The following is a 21,061-nucleotide window of genomic DNA, read 5'->3' as shown; positions in this document are numbered from 1 at the left end:
GTTCCCGGGATGGAATTTGGATCCTCAAACTTGGCAGTAGATGTCCTTATCCACTGGCCCATTGCTCTGGCCCCAGCAGCTTAGGAAAACAGCTACTACCAAGTCTCACCAGAGTCAGGAATCTCCCCAGCGAAGACAGGTTTTGTCTGTGTTCTCAGGTTGTCTCTGGTTTTAAAGATAAATATTCACACAGCCTCTATCTAACGTTCCTGCCCCCCAGGAACTGAACAGGGCCCCATGGAAATAAAACTGCAAAACACAATCTCTGACATTCATATCCGAGGGCAGAGCAGCTACTGCTGCTTGTCTGGGAACTGTAGGCCGTGTAGGAGTCTGTGCGTGTGCAAAGTGCCCCAGCTGCCCCTGGGGATTGGTAAAGGGGGCTCTGAAGAATGCCATCAAAGGTGGTGGCAGGAAGAGGTGACTTCTGCTTTAAAGGCTTAGTGATTGGTAATGGACGACAAAGACGTAATGAGGTGTGGCAGTCACGCTGGTATTTGCATAATAATTTATACTTGCATATTTACACAGTATTAAAGTCACAAGTATTTACGTAATAGTAATTACTTCTTGGTTTGGGATTTGCTGGTAGCTACAATTATGAGAGTTATTTATCTGGCTGTTTTTCTGTTATATGGGCATTCTGAGAGTCTGGGTGGGGGTGGACATACTAGGAAAGTTTGCCAATGCTGTATCCTTGAAGGACTTAGACTTGGAGGGATATATGGGATGTGTGTGTGTGTGTGTGTGTGTGTGTGTGTGTGTGTGTGTGTGTATGTGTGTGTGTGTGTGTTAGAATATAGGACAGCAGAACCTAAGGTTGAACACAAGTGAGCGCCCTCTTCTGGCCTCTGCAAGTTTTGCACTAAGGAAGAAGAAAAGTCAGTAGCCTTAGTAAAAATTAGCTTTCAGTTATAAGTTTTCTAGAAGTTGTAGAATTTGTTGAGCTTTTTAATCTGGTGCGGGTTGCTCGTGCTGATGTTAAAGTAGAGCAGCTGGAGGCTCTCATGTAAAACACAGAAATAAAACTGTCTCCATTAAATATGGCTGTTACCTGAAAACATTAGCTGGATACACTTTCTTAAGGCATGGCCCCTCACGTCTAGAGTGGCCAGTTGGCTTTAACGTTCAGGAGGCAATATAGACAGTATCCACCAGTACTAGGGAGGCAGAGGCAGGTGGATCTCTGTGAGTTCTAGGCCAACCTGGTCTACAGAGTGAGTTCCAGGACAGCAAGGCTGCTCAGAGAAACCCTGTCTCAAAAGAAAAAGAAAAAAGGGACAAAGCCATTTCCCCCGAGCTGATCCTCGAGTGTGATCAGAAGGGTGTTTGGGATAAAGAGAAAGAGTAACAAATCGTGACAGTTAGGAGAAGAAAATCTCTGGAATTCCTGCCACTCCCACCCCTGTGACCGTGGTGAAGGCTGTATTTCTTCTGCAGAATTCTAGCATCACCGCTTCTGTCTTTACCTCTTCTTCCAGATTGATCCTTTCAGATTCACCCAGCCAGAAACAGGGAAGGTTGGACACCCAGCCTGTGTGTTTTTCTTTAAAAACAAAACAAAAAACAACAACAAAAACCTCTTACACTGACCTGGTGATGCTTTTCTTCATACTCGTTCTTCCTTTCCTTTAGTCACTCAGAAGGGTGTGCCCCGCCCCCTGGTTTGTTTGGTAAAGTGCATGCCTATGAGTGTGTGCGTGTACATGCCGTGAGTGTGCGTGTACATGCCATGAGTGTGTGTATATGTGCCGTGAGTGTGTGTACATGCCGTGAGTGTGCGTGTACATACCGTGAGTGTGTGTACATGCCATGAGTGTGTGCGTGTACATGCCATGAGTGTGTGTATATGTGCCGTGAGTGTGTGTGTACATGCCGTGAGTGTGCGTGTACATGCCGTGAGTGTGCGTGTACATGCCGTGAGTGCGTGTACATGCCGTGAGTGCGCGTACATGCCATGAGTGTGTGTATATGTGCCGTGAGTGTGTGTGTGTACATGCTATGACTGTGTGTGCACCTGGAAGCCACAGTGGTTCATCAGAGGTCTTTTTCTACGGCTCTCACCTTACTGCTTTGAGACGGGGTCTCTAGCCAGCAAGCTTTATGGATCCCACTATCTCTATAATCCTGGAGTCATAGGCATGTGTAGCCAAGGTTTTTTGGGTTTTTTTTTTTTTGTTTCTTTAATTTGATTTTTACTTTTTAATGTGGGTGCTTGGGATTTGAGCTTGTAGAGCAAGCCATCTTATGCACTGAACTATCTCTGTAGTCCTCAGAATGGTATTTTTATTTAATGACCTTGCTATCTGTCTTACTAGATATTAGCTGTATATAATTCAAGCTGTACCATAAGGTATGAATTAATAATCAGCCGGCCAGCCTCAGGGGCACTGCTGTTACTGATGGCACCGATGTGCCTGGATGCTCCTGCTCCACGCCAAGCTTGTGATCACTTTGTGAGGCTCCCTTTATATCCCGCTCCCTGGTTGACCATAATTCCATTAACAAAACGTCCTGCGGGTTATTTTAGTCATTTCCTGTTTTTCTCTCCCTTGTATCTAGGTTAAATGATGTTACCGTATTTCTGGATGTGGTCTTTCACAGTACCGTGAAGGTTTCGGTATTTACATGGTAGTTCTTCACTGAGAGCTCACAGTGTTTAAAGCTCTGAACTCTTTCCGAAGGTTGGCGTTGACTTTGTAGAGTTGCTCTTATGCTGTCTGGTGTCAGTCAGCCATCTGTAAGGAAGGCCCTGTCTTGTGGGCGGGGAGGAGAGTAAGAGGCAGGGAGGCCCAGCAGTCAGTCCCTCCTGTTCACCTCACCTTCCCCTGCGGAAAGCCTGCCCTTGATCGAGACGGATAACTGAAAATGGTCTTGAACTTGTGAACCCTCTGCCTTTCCACCCTGGTGCCGGCATTACTGGTGTCAGCCACCTCCCTGGTCTTATATGATGCTCGAGTCACCCCCCAGTGTTCTCACCACCTGACCTACATCCGTACCCCCCATTAACTGCTTCAATACTCTGAACTTGAGACGTCTCCAGCCCTCGGTGGAGTGTGGCCTCCATGCAGCTGACCTTTACTGTGGCTTGTTGGGCTGTGTTGACTTCCTGGGTGCTCTGAGCCATCAAGCAATGTAAACTAGACCCACTGCAGCAAGGGACCCTTCCATTTCTCACTTGTTCCTCTAGTTCCCGGCCTTTCTGTCCTGCCTCCATCCCAGACACATCCTGATGGCATTGGCTAGCTAGCCATAACTAAGTCATAATTGTTCGTGTTCCTAATTTCCTGTCTCGTCCACCTTCCTGATGCTGGGACCCTTTAATACAGTTCCTCATGTTGTAGTGACCCCAACCATAACGTTATTTTCCTTGCTACCCCATAACTGTAATTTTGCTACTGTTATGAATCCTAATGTAAATATCTGTATTTTCCAATAGTCTTAGGCAACTGCCATAAAAGAGCCGTTCAACCCTTTGGGTCGCGACCCACAGGTTAAGAACCACTGGTCTAAGAGGCGTGGCACACAGGCCCTCGGCAGCAGGGAACTTTGAGTGCAGGTGGTGTTGCCTGAAGGGAGGGAGGGAACTGATACATTTTACATCATTCTTGAGTAAAAAAAACCAACTTTGTGTTTTAGGAGGAGTTGTTTAAACCGTGTGCTCATAATTCTTTATATAATAGTCCTGCTGCCTACTGCTGGGTCCTTGGGGCAGCGATGGTGTTCCCTTCGCCCTTGTGTCCCTGGCCGTGTCTTGTATCCACAGCTGCAGGTACCAGCATGTGAGCAAATACAAACCATGGCAAGATGATGTATTCACATAGTTAAGAGAGGAAGCCTTCATTTCCCCACTTCTGCCTCTCTAAGTGAGCTCTGCACCTAAGCCGCCTGTCTTTTCTTAGACTCCGGTAGTGAGCCTCACCTCTACCGCCCGAGCCTTCACTCCAGCCCAAGCTTTGTCTCTTCCCAAATATCGACCCAGCTCACCTCTCTGCAGTTACTTTTATTATGTGTGATTTGAAACACACATGCACACACACACACACACACACACACACACACACACGCATGCACGCGCAGGATTAAAGTTGTCATTTCCCCGGTTTCAGGATGGACCTTTAATATGATTGAAAGGGTCGTTCCGAATGCTTTGCTGCTTCCTTCTCTGCAGTGGGCCGCTCTGAAAGTGAAGTTATCGGGACACTGTTTCCGCCTCTAAGGTTTATAGGTTTATAGATGCCCTCACTGGTTCTTGTAAACCTGTGCTCTGGACTCGCCCACTGCATCCTCATCATGTGTACACACGTGTCCCAGTGGGTTATGCAGTGGGGTTTGGGGCCTTTGGTCTTTTTCTTTTTTTCAGGTCAAGATAAACTTTAATTAGCCAAAGTTACTATAAACTTAAAGTGTCTACAGTTTATTTCTGACAACTGTTTGGAATTCAGAGAGAAAGCCGAGGCTTTCACTGTGGCTTTGGAAGCAGGAAAACAAGTGTCCCGGGATGGTGGGCCACTTAAGACTCGGCAGTGGCATGTTTGGACACATTTTGATGTAGTCTTTCATCCTGTGGTTGGTGCCTGTGGAAACCGGTTCTGCGGGAGCTGCTTCAAAGATACGTTCATAGCTGCATCGATAACTATAGCACTGTTGCGTCTTGCCAGCAGGATTAAATTCTGAGCTGAAATGCTGTACCGTTCTTTCTGTTCTGTGCTAGCATGTGTGTGGCCTACTTCATCTGGCGTGTTTAAAGAATCATGTCAGCTTTCTGTGATTCTACCAGTAGAGGTCACTGTGCCCCTGTTGAAGGCGACCAGTGCTGTCATGGTCACTTCAGATCAGTAGTTATCACTGACATTTCTGAGGGCTTACCTTCCCACTCCAGTACAGGCCTTTTCTGTTGGTGTTCCAGAGACTCATTTGCTGTGTGTCCACATCAGGGGATCATATCCCCATAAAAGCTCTGACATCCGCCTGTAATTATACCTGGGCAAGTTAGCTGGTCACATAGGCATGCATGCTTAGTTGTGAATAACGGGTAACTTCCACGTAGCCACGTGCTTCTTACTCGGCTGTCCTGTCCGTGTTACCCTCTGAGTGTCTGCTGGACACTCCCTTCCTCTAAGGTTGGCTGTGTTTGCCGATAACAAGACTGTTTAAGAACAAAGCACAATTCTGGTCTGAATAAAATTGCCATGGGCCCCTCCACGGATAGCCAAGCTGTTTAAGTCCCAAACTAGCTTGTGTGACCTAGGTAAGAAGGAACTATGGAGCAGCAAGCTGCTGGGAGTTAGCACACGCCACTGCAGGCAGTGGTGCGGGACACACTGATGCTTTCAGATCCCGTCAGTGCCACCATCCTCATCTTGGTGGCAAATGACCTGGCCTGTCACCCCATTCTGATGCCCTGTAGTCTCAGTCTGTCTGTCTGTCTGTCTGTCTCTCTCTCTCTCTCTCTCTCTCTCTCTCTCTCTCTCTCTCTCTCTCTCTCCCCTCTCCCCTCTCCCCTCTCCCCTCTCCCCCTCTCCCCCTCTCCCCCTCTCTCCCTCTCTCCCTCTCTCTGCCTCAATTGGAGAGTACCTGCCTCCTGGTGTGGGATGCAGCCGCCAAGGCAGCCCCTGGGAAGCCTGTAGAATGATGCTCTAGGATGCAGTCAACACTCAGGCTGCTGCCGCCGTCAACTTTCTAAGGAAATGCTGAGCAGAGTGTAATAGCTCAGTTCTTACATTTCGTGGATCTAAGAGCTTATTTTGTGATCTTCCTAATTAACCCATGTCTTTTTCTGGTTCCATATCAAGGAACCAGGTAAGTCTATGACCATTAATTACTCATTTTCTTTTCTTTGAAGTTGTTTCTGTGCTTATTCAGTGAACTTCCCTCTGGTATCCAGTGCTGTCTTCTGGAGTAATCAATCACCTGCAACCTCTCCTCTTAGTGAGCTGTGCCAATGTACTGCATGCATTTACTTTGTGTTCAAGGGTGTTGACTTCAGTGGAAGACGTGAAACTTTTTTTGTAAGATTTTGCTGTAACATTTCAATTTGCTGGTATATTTTTTCATATTAGAAATCTGTCTCACTGATTATAAGGCACTGGTGATCAACTCAAGAATTCAGAGTAGTGATCTGTCCATTTGTATAAAGCAGAAATCAGGCCACCATAGTCTCTTTGTTCAAAGTTCCCGTCGACCAGTTCTAGGTGAGGGAAACTGATATCTGTCTGATACAGAAGGATTTGGAGATTCCTTTTTAAATATCTTAATTGCATTTATTGGTGTGAGGGTGCACACATGCACGTGGAGATTAAAGGGTAGCTTGGGGGAGTCGTTCCTTTCCTCTTAGGCGGATCCCGAAGATGACTCACATTGTCAGGCTTGGTGCAAGTTCTCTGATCTTCTAAGCCATCACATTTTTGTAGTCTAGATTTGGTCTTGAAAAGTGGGACTGGTTGTAAATTTTATGGCCTTGATGGACATTTAAATTCCATCCTCTAATTTGTATTAGCTTTGCCTCTAGGTAGGTGAGGTAAACCAGTTGTCCCGAGGCACGGCACATCTAACTCGCTACAGTCTGTTGTCAGGTGCACGAACTAGGAGGATTTCTCTAGGGATGGTTCAGATTCCCTAGAGTAGGCAGAAGTCCACAAAGTGCAGTGCCTTCTCCATTAACTGGAGAGCCTGATATTTCTAAGACTAGGTGTGAAAAATCCTGTCCATTAACCCATTCCCTGAGAGAATACACTGTGTCAGTACTTGAGTTTTTAAATGAGTCATATGTGGACACTCCCACCAAACACACACACACACACATACACACACACACACACACCAAGAATGGAACCTTCCAGTAACAACTGGGGGACTGGGTGGTACCAGTCACTTCTTTATGTGTCGGTAAGCACAGAGCACCAGGCTGAGATTGGGACTAGGGCCACATACTGTCTAAGATTCTTGAACGAATTCGTCTTGGGACTTAGCAACTTTGTGTGTTATGGATACAATTAGAGGTCTAAAGATCGTCTAGTCCCTGGGTAGGAACTTGGCTTTGCGAACTTGGGAAGGAGAGGAGACACTGAAGGGCCTGCTAGCTGTGCTTTGTGTCATAATGCAGAGTGAAGCTTTGCAGATCCTCCTGGTGTGGTGAGGTGCCTGGGTCCTGAAAGTGGGAAGAGAGGCAGGGGACTGAGGTCAGCCACAGCTGTGAGACAGGGCTGCTCCACATGGTGTCCTCCCCTGAAAGAAGCAATGAAGACTCCAACCACTTAGAGCAGGTGTCTGCTACCAACACAGAATGAAAACCCCTCAGAGTTAGAGGCAGCTTAACTGAGATGAAGACACAGTGTTGTGTCTCCTGCTGGCAAGTAGCTCATGTCTGCAGCCCAGCATTTGCAGTGCTGAGGTAGGGAGATCGCCTCTAGTTCAAGGCTGGCCTGGGCTACATTATGAGCCGTGCGTACATACACACAATCTGAAAAATAACAAAAAGTCTTTTTTCCTCAGGTTCTGTTAGGAGTAGTATTCAGGCAAGAGTCTTAGAGATGGGGTCTCCAGGTTTGTAAAAACAACAAATGGACCCCCTGTTAGATTAAATTTCAGGTAAAATAATAAATTTTAATATAAGAATGATTGAAATTCACACATAACTAGGCAGCCGCTATTTTACATTTCTCATGGGAAACCTAGAGTCAGGACCAGTGTGTTTGTGTGTGTGTACGTGTTCACACTCACAGACTAGCAGCTGACATTGCTTATCTTCTTCAGTGACTCGCCACTGAAGGGGGAGGCCAGAGGGCTCCACTTTAGCTAGTCTGGCTAACCATCATGCTCTGGAATCTCCTGTCTCCACTTCTTCCAGCATTGAGACTACAGGGTAGCCACCCCACCTTTACATAGGTGCTAGGGATTCAAACTCTAATACTCAGGATTACTTGGCAAGTACTTCTGCCCACTGAGCCATGCTTGAGTTGTGCTTTTTATTTTTCAATTTTAATTTTATATGTACAGGTGTTTTGCCTTCATGTGTGTCTGTGTATTACATGCACTAAGTGCCTGCAGAATCTAGAAGAGGGTGTTGTTGGATTCCCTTGGAACTGGAGTTACAGATGGCTGTGAACAGCCATGTAGGTGCTGGGGATCGAACCCAGGTCCTCCACAAGGACAGCTGGTATTCGAAAACACTGGGCTATCCTTCCAGCGCCCCCTGGATTGTGTTTGCTAGTGTTATTGAAGAGCAGAACTGATAGTTGCTGTGTGCTGAGCCCCTGCTGTGCTAGGTTCTTTGTGTAACTTTCTTTTCATAACAGCCCTGGGAGAATGGACGCGATAACTCATCACAGCAGCGTGGGTCCCCTTACTTTGCACAGCTGGTTTGATCAGGATCAAGCAAAGGGGCCTCATCCTGACAACGTGCCCTGTTCCTAAGTCCGCACTACAGGATTTGGATCAAAATGGCTTGTAGTTGACATGACAGAACTTGCTAGATGGTCTTATTTTCTTAAAATCTTTAGAAAATTATTTGATATTTTAAGAAATTGTTTTGCCTGCCTGCATGCCTGTGCAGCACATGTGTGTGCAAGTGTGTGCAGTGCCTGCAGATGCTAAAAGAGGGCATTGGTTCCCCCGGAACTGGAGCTACAGGGAGTTGTGAGCTGCCATGTGGGTGTTGGTAATTGAACCCAGGCTCTGCAAGAGCAGCCAGTCCTTTCCACCACTGAGCCAGCTCTCCAGCTCCATGCATTGTCTTATTTTCCCTCACCATCAGTGATAGAAATTTTTCCTCATAACCAATCATTGTAAGTTTATATGCTTGTCAGGTTTTTTTTAGACTCCAAGTAGACTCACTTTGTTGGCAGTTTTTAAAACTTTTAGTGTGTGTGTGTGTGTGTGTGTGTGTGTGTGTGTCCATCCATGTTTGTGGTTATGTGTAAGTATGGCACATACATGCCATGAAGCGTATTTTGGGACTGGTTCTCTCCTTCCACCTGTTAGGCAGGGTCTCTCTGTTTCTGCTGCTCACGGCACTGCACACTCCAGACTGTGGCCTGGGAGTTACCCTGTCCACACCTCCTGTCTTGCTGTAGTGGTGCTGGGTTTACAAGTGAGCACCACTGTCCCTTTATGTGGATTCAAGGAGTTAAACTCTAGGCTTCAGGTTTATGTGACGAGAGCTTTTTATCAGTTGAGCCACCTCCCAAGCCTGCGAACACTTTTTCTTGCTCATTAAAATGCTGTACAGTTTGATCCCTTCTGAGACATGTAGGTCCCTTCCACCTTTCTATATCTCAGCCTGAGTTCTGTGGACTCATGTTAAGTCTGGGAGAAGATGAAGAATTCTGCCTGCGTCTGGACTGTATTTATCTGCTGATCACATAAATACTTGAAAATAGAAATCCATTGTTGAAAAGTATTTTATCAACTCATTTGTATTTAAAAGTATTTCTGTCAGCTTCTAGTTCTCTGACATACATCACTTTTGCCAAAGTTCCTGGTGGCAGGTACTTTGAAAGGGTGGCAGTCTGCTGTTTTCACCCAAGCCCAGTTAAGTTTGACAAACTTAGACATCTTGCTCCTTTCTGAGAGCGGCATGACTTCTTCTACAGTGGGGGATTCTTCAGTTCCCCTAAGGCTGGCACTGAGGGCGTGGCTTGTTGAACTGTAGAGATTTTAGTGAGGAGAACATAAAACCTCAGCTGTACTAAGGCTCGCCTCTGTGTGGGCTCACTTCTGTCCAGACAGGACCCCGGCTCCCCAGAGCCCTGTGTGCTCTGCATCCTAAGGAGCAAGACTTTGCCTTTGTCATCTTGTCCGTTCTTTTGAGCCATACTTGACAGCTGCACATGACAGTTGGGGAATTGCTTTCAAAATCTGGCATCGGGTTTCAGTAGCCAATTTAAATATAAACCACATCCTTTGGAAGTTTTCAGTGGAAGACATTTATACTCAGTGTCTTTTAAATGAGAAATCAAGCAAGTGAATGGTGGCAGGGGCCTATCTTGCTAAGTGCCTTTGTTAGCATTTGGGTGACAGATACGCAAATACCCCGACACTTGGTCTACTATAAGTTCACAGTATAACAAAAATGGCCATCCATCTCAGTTATTCAAATTGTGAGATCTAGTTAAAAAAAACTTACACATTTGATGCCATCGTTACAGAAGTCATGCATTCCTACATGGAACGATGTAAACAATAACAGAAGCCTATAGCCAGGACGATGATGGGAGTAGCTCATCCCTTGTCGGCCAAGGAACTATGGGGCCAACATTCTAGTTTGGTTATTGATCCCATGCACTAATTTTCTTTATTTCTGTATTTTCTTAATGTATGCGAGTATTTTGCCTGAGTGTATGTCTGCACACACATGTGCTCGGTGTCCATGGAGGCCAGAAGAGAGCACTGGATACCCTGGAGCTAGAGTTACATGTATAGGGCTGTCAGCTGCTATGTGGGTGCTGGGGATCGAACCCCAGTCCTCTGGGAGGGCAGTCAGTATTCTCCACCACGGAGCCGTTTGTCTGGAGCCCCGCATGCCAGGGCAGGACTGTGTCTCCGCGAATTTGCCGCACTGAGGTCAAGGGATTGAGCGGTTCGTGTCCCTTACGTCACTGCAGAGAAACGCTGTCCCCCATCTCATCCCACAGATCCCCTTTGTCGTTAGTGGCCCTGGAACAGGAACATTTACATTCTAGAGCATTTCAGTCAACCAAGATAGACGGCACTTTTAGAAACAATTAGCACAACCAGTTGTAAAATATTTATCTTAAATGCATGTATGTTTTCCTTCACCTGTTCGTGTGCACCTGTGAAGCTGAGCGCCTGTAGAGGTTGTTGCTGTAGTCGTGCGAGGCACCGCACGCTCACTTTGTGTTCATTGTATATACATATGGTGTATAAGTATAGTTTATCCAACTTTCCCATTCTGTTTTTCCCCCAAATACATTATAATTCTCTAGGTAGTTTTATACAGAATAACAGGGACAAATTCTTCCCAAGCCAGAACTTCCTGTTAGTGAATATTTTCTCCTCATTGCGCTCAGTCTGACTTCTGCATGCCGCCACTACGTGCCACACATGCCCCGTCAGTTAGTAGCCCTCCTCTGCCACATAGACTTTTCGTCCTTTGTCCAATGATGAAATAACGAAACTTGGAGGTAAATTTATCGTGGTAACTTTTTCTCATTCCAATATGATGTTCTTTCCAATAAGGAAGAAACATTCCACTTTTATCATTAAAATAGGTATTTAAAAAATAACAATTCTGAGATGTGATGGATTTTCTAGAATTCTCCTGAGGAAAGAGTTATATGTATAGGGGAGAAAGTGGCTGAAGAGTGGGCTATACATTGGAAGTCATGTTCCCAGAGTGGGCTATATATAGGAAATAATGTTGGGAAAGCATGTTCCAGAGTGGGCTATCCATAGGAAGTCATGTTGGGAAAGCATGTTCCAGAGTGGGCTATCCATAGGAAGTCATGTTGGGAAAGCATGTTCCAGAGTGAACTATACATAGGAAGTCATGTTGGAAAAGCATGTTCCTACTCAGTTCTGTGTTTTGTTGAGACAGGATCATGTAGCCCAGGCTGTCCTCAGATGTGAAGTATAGCTGAGGGTAGCCCTGATTTCCTGATCTGTCTGTCTCTTCCTCTCAGTGTTGGAATTATGGGTATCCTCTGCCATGTTCTGCCTCGTTTATGCGGTGTTGGGTTTCATGGACATGAGGTTTCATGCCTTCTAAGCAATAACTCTACAAACTGAGCTACATCCCCAGCTCCTGCTCAATATTTTTATCTTTTTTTTAATAGAGGAAGAGTTTTAAGTGTTTTATTGTCTTTTTTTGCCCATTTTAAAAATAGTAACTAACTAGCAAACAATAATAACTAGCAAAAAATAATCTCATTATAACATTTTTATTCTTACATATTTTAGTTTCCTGTTGTTTGTTTGTTTTTGTTGTTTTTAAGTCTTGAGGATTCTAATTTGGGACTCTTGCCCAGTTAATAAGAAAGAGTAATTATATGGGGGAATGCTCTTGAAGTTTTGCTGCCTAGCAAGTGCTTCCCCTTCCAGTCGCTGTTTGCCTTTAAGTGCTCCTGTGCACTTCTGTATTCAGTATCTGTGTGCAGGACCCGAAAGAGAACAGGGCCACCATGGTGAAAATGGTGCAGCGATGAAAATGATTTGGACACTCGCATTGCTTAAAATGAGCCTGCCGTTACAAAACGCCTGGCGGATTAGGAAGAAGGTCAACCCACCGGCCTCTGCTGGAGCCCTCTGAATAATTAGATCGAATTGGAGATATGTAACTATCTGAACACACTCTGTAGACCAGGCTGACTTCAAACTCAGAGATCGCCTGCCTCTGCCTCCTGAGGGCTGGGATTAAGGGGTGCCCCACCACCTGGCTTTATATTTCAAGTGTAGTTGTGGTTCTGAAAGTCTGTGCACACTGCTCCATTTCTCCAGATTGCAGGTAATTGGGATTCCACGTTTGTGGGTAGACAGCTTACCCGTTCCGTTCCACGTCAGGTAGTTGTGTGTGTGCTTACACTTGCCCGTGGGAGTGTGTGGAGGCCAACACTGACACTGGACTATTCCCCCACGTCTCCACCTTACTTTGTTTTGTTTTGGAGGTGGGGTCTCTCACTGCACTTGCAGCTCCATTTGACCAGGTTGGCTGGAGGGCAAGCCTCTGGGGACTGCTCTTCCCCTCCCGCCCCCACCTCAGCACCCTGGATAGAGACTCAAGCACCACCATGCCAGGTTTTTACATAGGGAATCCAGTCTAGGGCCTGGATCCCCACGGAGCCAGCCATCTTCACAGACCCCAAGTTAGTTTTTATGACTGAACTCAGTCAGGGTTCCTTTGACACTCTGGAGCCTGGTTTGTTTTTGTTTCTCGTTGATTTACAAGGAACTACTTTTTCTAATTTTATCAACCTGAGGATCGTGGCTGTGGCTGTGGCTTCACTTCCTGGTGCTGGTGAATAAGAAGTACAATTTGCTTTTCTCCCTCAGCACCAACTGTTTTTCCAAACTGCATTCTGCTTAATTGTCTCTTCCATTTGAAAACACTGAAATTCTCCCAACGTAATTAAGAAAGTTGACTTTTGTTGTTGGTTAAAAACAGTGGCAAATCTGTTTCTTTTTCTGAGACTAAAATTTAAAGTCATTTGATATGAAACAGGTAGTACCATGCCTTCATCTCAATATGGCCTCCCGCGGTCATGCAAGAAGGCCAGTAGCTGAGCGTTCCTCTTAGGACTCCTCGTGGTGTCGTGAGCTAGTGCGCATCAAATCCTAGCAGTGCTCTGAGAACTGGTGACAGTTACCTCATTTAGATGTCTTCTGAAGGATCCTGTGGGTGGTGAGCATAGCTCCCCTGCAGCCCTTCCACCATGTGTTTCCATGGCTCTCTGCAGCTCTTGCCCTAACTTGAGAGCATTCAGGGTCACAGTGGTGCTGGTAGACGTAAGGGTCTTTGATGTACGTGTGTCTTCTATCTATCTGATGATTTCATTGGTTAATTAATAAAGAAACTGCTTGACCTGATAGGTTAGAATATAGGTGGGTGGAGTAGACAAAACAGGATGCTGGGAGTGAGGCAGATGCCTCGGGCAATTGCCGTGCCTCTCCTCTCTGGGTCAGTCACCATGAAGCCAGCCACCAGGTCAGACATGCTGAATCTTTCCTGGTAAGACACCACTCATGGTGCTACACAGATCATTAGAAATGGGTTAAGCAAAATGTGAGAGTTAGCTAATAAGAGGTTGAAACTAATGGGCCAGGCAGTGTTTAAATGAATACAGTTTGTGTGTTGTTATTTCGGGGCATAAGCTAGCCAGGCGGCTGGAGCTGGGCGGGAATGCAGCCTGCCGCTCCCACCACTACAGGTCTTTATCTCTGGTGGCAGTCATGGGAGATCCAGGAGAGATGAATGGGCAGTAGGGAAACGTTTAGTTTACCTATTGAAGGAAAAGGATTGTTTTGTTTTTTGTTTGTGTGTGTTTTTTGCCTAGAAAAAAGAAGTCTACAATAGCTAGTTTTCTTGACAAGGCCACTCAGCTCTTCAGCTTACGAGACTGGAACAGTCTTTGCCCACTTGGATTTTCACAGAGAGCTAGACACAGTCGTTTAGGTAGCTGTGCCATTTTTCATTTTGCCACACCCTCTCTCTCTCTCTCTCTCTCTCTCTCCCTCTCTCTCTCTCTCTCTCCCTCTCTCTCTCTCTTTGTCTCTCTCTCTCTCTCTCTCTCTCTCTCTCTCTCTCTTCTCTCTCTCTCTCTCTCTCTCTCTCTCTCTCTCTCTCTCTCTCTCTCTCTGTGTGTGTGTGTGTGTGTTATACCCTTCTAAGGAACAAACAGAAGGCATTGTGTATGTGCTGGACTTGATGGTTCTGCAAGAATGGAAATGAGTCTGCTATATTCCTACCTCTTTCCAAAGTTCATTGCCTGACACCAGGAAGCCAGTTATTAGAAGCCATCGTATTATTGAACAGTCCTTTAACACTGGGACATTTATAAAAAGACACTTGTGTGGACAGGTCTACACACTTATTCTATTTCCCCAAGGAAATTCTATTTAAGATAACCATTATTCTCAGCTAAAGTGGTCGTCATCTGTAAGTATTGTTTATAGATAGACCTTGAGGTTTAGGTGCCTGTGCTTATGGATCTATTAGTGAACACTTGCTCATGTACCTCTTGCTTTACCAGAAAACCCAGTTGGTTGTGTAAAGGAAAACTCTGGCAGTGTGGTGGTATCTGTGTTTGTGGTGGGAGGTCTCCCCATAAGAGGAAGGATTTGCATGTTTCTTCTAGAATGTAGAACCAGAGCCAGTGGAGCAAGTGCAGCTGCAGGTGCCAGTGAGTGGCAGACCATGAGGTGTGCACGGGAGGAGATAGGATAACAGGGAAGAGATGGCCTCTCGCCACCCGGTGTGACTGAGGAGGGCCTTGGGAACAGTTGCCGAGGGTCTGAGCGAGCCACCAAACAAAGACTGGTAAGCATTTGGCGTGTGCATGGGGCAGAGGGTATAGGTATATTTAATAGCACTGGCATTATCAGCTTTATAGTCTGTTAGAGGAGGGAGCCAAGGTCGGCAGCTTCTTGCCATCCTGCCTTTGTCCCAGTTGACACCATTTATCGCGAGCCCTCTTTGTCTAGGTAGTAACGTATCATTTCATCTCTTTCCCAGTGGCCAAAGGTCTGGATACAGAGCTTTCTTCTGTTTCAGACACCGCATCCGCATTTCGGGTTCAGAGGTAATAGGAGGGAGTGTAAAGCACATTGAAAGTTGGGCATATCCATTACTTTCTCCATCACTGAAACCAAACACCTGAGCAAGGCAACTGAAGGAAGAGAGGCTTTATTTTGGCTACAGTTCCAAGGAAAGTCCATCATGATGGCAGGAAGCCATGGAGGCCAGAGCTTGAGGCAGCCATCATACGGCATCAAGGCCTAAGCCAGGAGAATGGTATCATTCATTTAAGGGCAACCTAATCAAGACAGATGCTTGCCTCGTAGGTGATTGTAGTCCTTTCAAGTTGATAGTAACTGTCAAGGTTCTGTGTCATGTGTCAGGTTCTGTGTCTCCTGCTTTAGATCACCATTACACTCGGGCCTATTTCCCATATTCCAGATGCTTTAATGTTTCACAAAAATGAGAAGAAAAGGAAACCCGTTTTTACAGATAGCCAAAGCATACATGCCGTAACAGTCGGTCCTCATCACCTGTTTGGGGCCTCCCCAAGTTGTGGGTCTAGCCCGTGTTGTCAATGGTATGGCTGGTGCTTTGTCTCACCAGCAGAGGATTTTGGTAGCAGAAATCAAGAGCACTCTACCAGGACAACCTGAAGTAGTTCTAGAATAGTCTTCCTTTGGCAGACAGGTCCCACACACCAACCCCGTGACTCAAAATACCCATCTCCAAACCAGAGGCTCAAAAGGAAGCAAAAGGCATATAATGTCCATTCTGTCCTGAGAATGGACTCCCAACCTCAGCACAGGTAAGATCCATGGAAGTTCCTACGCCTCTAACTATCCGCGCCTGCCGCTCTGCAGCAACGGTGTTAAGAGCTGAGAGCCGTGAACATCGGAGCGCTGGCAGTCCCAGTCAGTGCATGCCTGTGAGCCTGTTTCTCTGTTTCACTCCTCCTGGGGTGTTCAGTAACGGCAGGTCCTTGCCTACCTACCTACATGTCGCCTAGCTCTGCCAGGGTTTCCCTTTCTTACCCAAGGAAGGCAGCGGAGCTTCCTGCCGGCTTTGAGCACCGGGTGCCTGTACAGGACGATGCTCCCCTGGGTTCAAAGTCGGCAGACGGTAGTATGATCACGATTCCCATGTCTGTATAGCTTACAGTCGATGATTCGTAAACTGGAAACTTAAGATGTGGCAGAAGTGTTGAGTATCAGGCTTTTAATCATTTTTTTTTTTCCGGTTTCAAATGAAATCGATACCTCACTATACAATGTCAGTACTCTTTACTCATTGTTTAGATTTGAAGAATGAGCTGCGCCTGTCATCGGTTTGGCTTAGGGATCATTCAGTTGTTTGTCCCCCCAACAGATAGTTGAGTGGCCCAGCCCTTCCAGATGCTGGAGAAACACAAAGGCTGACAATGACAGACATCAGGGAGCCATGGAAACTCTGGGCCTGCTGTGTGTGCCACCGTGGGCCACAAAGAGGGTCCTTTTCCAAAGCTTCACCGGGAAGGATGCTCTACTGACCTTTGAAGACTGTAGGGATGGGATTGCACAGAGGGCTGGCTGTGGGGGAGGGGATGGTGGGGACTACACAGACCTTGTCGAGAAGGGCTCCTCGAGTCACATGTTTCTATAGAAGACAAGAGTCTACAGATTGGAGAAGGGGATTGTCATATACATTGTGATACATCCAAATATTTTTATTGATGGATGTGTGTGTGTGTGTGCGCGCGCGCAGGCATGCACACATATGTGAAGGTCAGATCACAGGTTTATAGAGTCATTTTTTTTCATGGGTTCTGGGGATCAGACTCAGACCTCCACCTACATAGCCACCTCTCCAGGCTGGCTTTAAATATCTTCATGATATTGTTCATTAGGGTATGCAAGATTAAAATTCCCTTAAAGATTCTGAAGTCAGGCTCCTCTTTAGAACATCTTTAAGACGCATTGCTTATTAACCCTGGATACGGAAGATGCACAAAAGGCAAAAATAATGATGGCATTTCACATGTATGAATCCCAGGAGATTTGGCTCTCCTTCTACAAATCTTGAAATAAGTGTTTTCTGGGACATTAACTGAAGACAGCTTGCCAACACCAAACTGGCAGTCCATGGTAGAAACTCAAAACTGCGAACAGATGCAGCCTCCAGATTTTTAAAGCGTAGAATCTTTTCAGCCAGCTGCCAAACCATTGATCTCCGTAACTTTTTAAAGTCTGAAATACACATTTAAATCTTAACTTTACTGTTCAGCTCACACAAAACGTTCCTGTGTGTTATATCCCCAATACATGGCTGATTTCCAAGAGACTTACCTTGGCCAGAATTAAACTGTTGTTACTGACTGGGTAGTTTATCCAGAAGCCAAGTAGATCAAAAATAGAGCTCCAGCGGACACCAGTAACTGTAGGGGTGAGGGGAACCTGCGGGTGTTCCGTGTTCCCTTAAAACCACGTTTGCAGCGTATGTGTGTGGTGGCATTTGTTCAGCATGCTTATCTAGTATGTCATGATGATGTATTTAGGGACCTCTCCAAACTGTCACATTAGTTGAATGAAATATCTCCCACAGCACGGAGCCCAGGTCTCTCCGTTTTACAGGTGTTCAGCATGCTTGCTCCCCTGAGGGATTCAGTAGGCGGGATCTTCCCATCCTCAATCGGGGCACACTGGCCAGTCCGTTCCAAAGCCATGTCCTATTCATAATGGGAGTCGTCGTGGGCTCTGTGGTCTGGCTAGTGAGGAGGTGGGGTAGTAGGATCGAAGACTCTGTCCATGCAGACCCCCCACCTCCCCCATGCACACATGTCTAAGACAGGTCATTCTGCTAGACGTCTCTCCAACCAAGAGACATCTCTATTTTGTAAATCTTTGTACTTTTCAAATGCTTTTGCTAAGTGTCGAGCAGAGGCTTTCTCCACCTCGTGCAGACACGGGACTGTGCGTGTTCTGGTAGCCTACTTAAAAATCGTGCAGATATGCAGTTTTGGTCCCGGTGTTGGTACATGCCTTAATCCCAGCACCTGGGAGACAGAGACAGGCAGATCTCTGTGAGTCTGAAGCCAGCCTGGTCTACGAGAGCTAGTTCCAGGACAGCCAGGGGCTGAAAAACCTAAAGAAATGCACAGTTGGGGAAATTGTACAGTAGGATAAGGATGGACAAAATCAAACCACTTAAAACACCAAATCTGGATCTATTTCTGTTTGCCTGACACAAAACTAGCCTGTAGGAGGACGTTTGCAAAAGGAGCTGGTTGAGCTCGCGGGTGCTGGAGTCTCCAGGGCAGGGCCTTCATCCTGGTATTGCCTCCCGGCAGTTGTCTCAGGTCATGGGCAGCACCCCTCTGTATCTCTGCAAAAATGAGTGCTAGCAGTCCAGGATGCTGAAAGGAAAGGCAGAGGAAGGAGTCAAATGGTAGCTGTTGGCAAGATGCTGTGTCTGGCTGTGTCTCCTTCTGGGAGTATTTCAGGGATTCAGAGATAAATGTGGTGGGCAGAGAAAGGTGACGCAAGGGTAAAGCAGCAGAATAAACCTGCTAGTAAAAGGCAATGACACCTGATGCCAAGAACAGGCAGGGCCACGAGGGGAGCAGCGCTCTAGGGACTCAATCTGGCATGAGCAGAGGAAACTTTATAGTCCACAGTGGATGTCCGAGTCACTGCACAGATCTGGGCAGAAAGCAGGCTTGAGATGAGGGGGCGCACGGGTCTGGAGTCTAGAATTAGACATTGCTGACGTCAGCGCTCCAGGGTGAATGTGGGACTGAAGAAGGGGAAGGTGCTGAGAGGGCCTTCATGCTCAGAATTGTTCTGGTCCTAGGAAGTGATGGAAACTTCCAGATTGGCTTGTAGTTCACTGCAAATTCAGATCTGGTGAGCAGGGGAGGATTTTGATGCTTGACCTTCAAGCAGAGGGAAAGCTTGCTAGAAGGCTGAGCCAATGGGTTTATCATCATTCCTGGCAAGATGCCTGAATGAATTCATTGAAGAATTGCTCAGATGGGCGTGGTGGCATGCATCTGTAATCCCAGCCCAAAGGAGGCAGAGGCAGGAGGATCTTGAATTCAAAGCTAGCCTGGGATGCACAGTAAAACGATGTCCCAAACAACAAGAACTAATTCAGAGTTGGGGAGATGGCTGAGTCAGTAAAGGGCTTTCTGTGCAAGCTTGGGTACTCAAGCTCAGAACCCATATGAAAAAAAGCAAGTGCATGGCACATACTTGGGATCCATGCTGGGGAAGCAGAGACAGACAACTCCCCAGAGCTCACTGACAGCCCAGCTTAGTAAATCAGTGGGCCAGGTAGTACTGGTGGAGGCTTCTTGTTTGTTCCGTGCTGCCCAGACCCGAAACATTATTATTTGCAATACTGTTTGGCCAATAGCTTAAGTGTATTTCTAGCTAGCTCTTACATCTTAAATTAACTCATTTCTATTTTATATTTTACCACGAGGCTCGTGATTTACAGGCAAGTTTCCGGGGCAGGAGTCTGTCTCCTCCAGTGGCTACAGGGCATCTCCCTGACTCCGCCTACTCTCTCCTTCTCAGTCTCCTTGGAATTGCCGCCTTGCTCTGTTCTGCCCGACAATAGGCTCAAAGCAGCTTATTTATTAACCAGTGGTAATAAAACATATTCACAGCATACAGAGGGGAATCCCACATCAAGATAGGAAAACCTGTCTCAAAACACAGGTGGGTGGTACCATGGAATAACAACAAAGGTTTAATTCTGGCCTCCAACCACACCCACATACATGAGCAGGCACATATACCAATAAGTCAATAGAAATAAATTAATAAATGATCACTTTGTTGAGTGTTTAAATGGTCCTGATAAACCATTACTGGGTTATTAGGAATTAATTCCTTGAAGAAAAATGGTTCTATTTTTGAAAAGCTATTTTGTTGAAGGGGAAAGATGTTCAGATGCTGTCAGTAGGGGACTGAGAAAGTTGTTTAGCTTGTGACAGTGATGGTGGAGGCCTGGACGGCAGTGGTGCAGCAGGCTGGGCTGGCTCACTCCACCTACCCAGTAATGAACCAGAGGGCACTTCCAGCAGCCCCTCAGTTCTGGATCTCAACAGATACCTGGCCTGGCCCTTGCCTTAGAGTGTGCAGTATTTGGAAGCCATGGCCTCCCTGGGTCAGAGGAAGGAAGCCAAGCCCAAGCCACGTGACCACAGAAAATTTGCCCAGAGGCCTTGAGGTAGTGCCAACTACAGGCACCATCCCTTCCTCCTTGTTGGCTCCGGAGAACTTCTGACTTCATATCTGTCCTATGGGACCTGCTTATCATTTATTTGAGTGAGGAAGTAGGTATCGGGCCATAAATTAAACCAAGGGCGATGCGTAATGAGTGAACCAGTAATGTCAGGTGAGCTCTGTGCCCCTGTGGCAAGCTCAGTCACTTCCAGTGTGGAAAAAACACTGTCCAGCAGCCCCTAGGGGAGGAGCTTGATGGAGATGAAAGGGCCTGAAGCTCAGAGGCCTGAGTTGCATATCCCCTCCCCTGGCCACTGGGGCATGATTTGCATATCTCCTCCCCTGGCTACTGGTGTCTAATTTGCATATCTCTTCCTCTGGCTACTGGGTCCTGATTTGCAAATCCTGGCCTCAGGATAACCGAGCTTGTGACCCGGGGCAGAATGAGCTGAGTTTTGTTACTTTTGAGAGTAGGCAGAGTTAGTAAGGATGGGCATCTATTTAAGATTTTAAGTTGTTTATTATAAACATAAAAGCCCTTCCATAGGACTTTGGCACGTGTCACTAAGCTAAGACAAACGATGGCAAGGTTCCTACCACTGGCTGATAGCCCCACGCCTAGGACCTGTGATCACGTTTGCTCTGGTCTCTTCAAATGGGG

General features: G+C 46.4%; 1 protein-coding gene across 2 annotated transcripts in view; it reads left to right on the top strand.

Annotated features, from left to right (window-relative positions):
* The window catches only part of Scaf8 (SR-related CTD associated factor 8), a 192,482-nt gene that overhangs the window by 107,141 nt on the left and 64,280 nt on the right, over nucleotides 1-21,061 (top strand). The gene's annotated exons all lie outside the window — the stretch shown is intronic.

Source organism: Arvicola amphibius, chromosome 8 (genome assembly GCF_903992535.2).
Source record: "Arvicola amphibius chromosome 8, mArvAmp1.2, whole genome shotgun sequence".
Taxonomy (NCBI): Eukaryota; Metazoa; Chordata; class Mammalia; order Rodentia; family Cricetidae; genus Arvicola; species Arvicola amphibius.
This window is presented reverse-complemented; position numbering and strand designations above follow the sequence as displayed.